Source organism: Penaeus monodon, chromosome 28 (assembly GCF_015228065.2).
Source record: "Penaeus monodon isolate SGIC_2016 chromosome 28, NSTDA_Pmon_1, whole genome shotgun sequence".
Lineage (NCBI taxonomy): Eukaryota > Metazoa > Arthropoda > Malacostraca > Decapoda > Penaeidae > Penaeus > Penaeus monodon.
The window spans coordinates 10,256,909-10,257,215 of record NC_051413.1 but is presented as its reverse complement, the minus strand read 5'-3'; positions in this window follow the sequence as shown (position 1 = coordinate 10,257,215).

Here is a 307-nt window from a genome sequence, read left to right as displayed (position 1 = left end):
TTTTTAACCTAGAAATATTCAGGTTCATAACCCTATCCCTTGTTATCAAAAGAGTTATCAATTCCGATACTTTTGTCTTTCTATTTTCGGATACGTGATACAACTTCAAAGGCAAAAGTCCATATCTATTATTACGGGCAATTTTCTGATCTGGTGATGTGATTGCTCTTTGTTTCACTTATTGCATCATGGATTAGGGGCGATCTCCACGTAGTCAGTGTTATTTTGTGCGGCTATTACCCAATGGCACTGTATTTCTGACGAGAGCAAAATAGTTGAAAAGGTCTGTTTGGAGACAAGGGGAAAG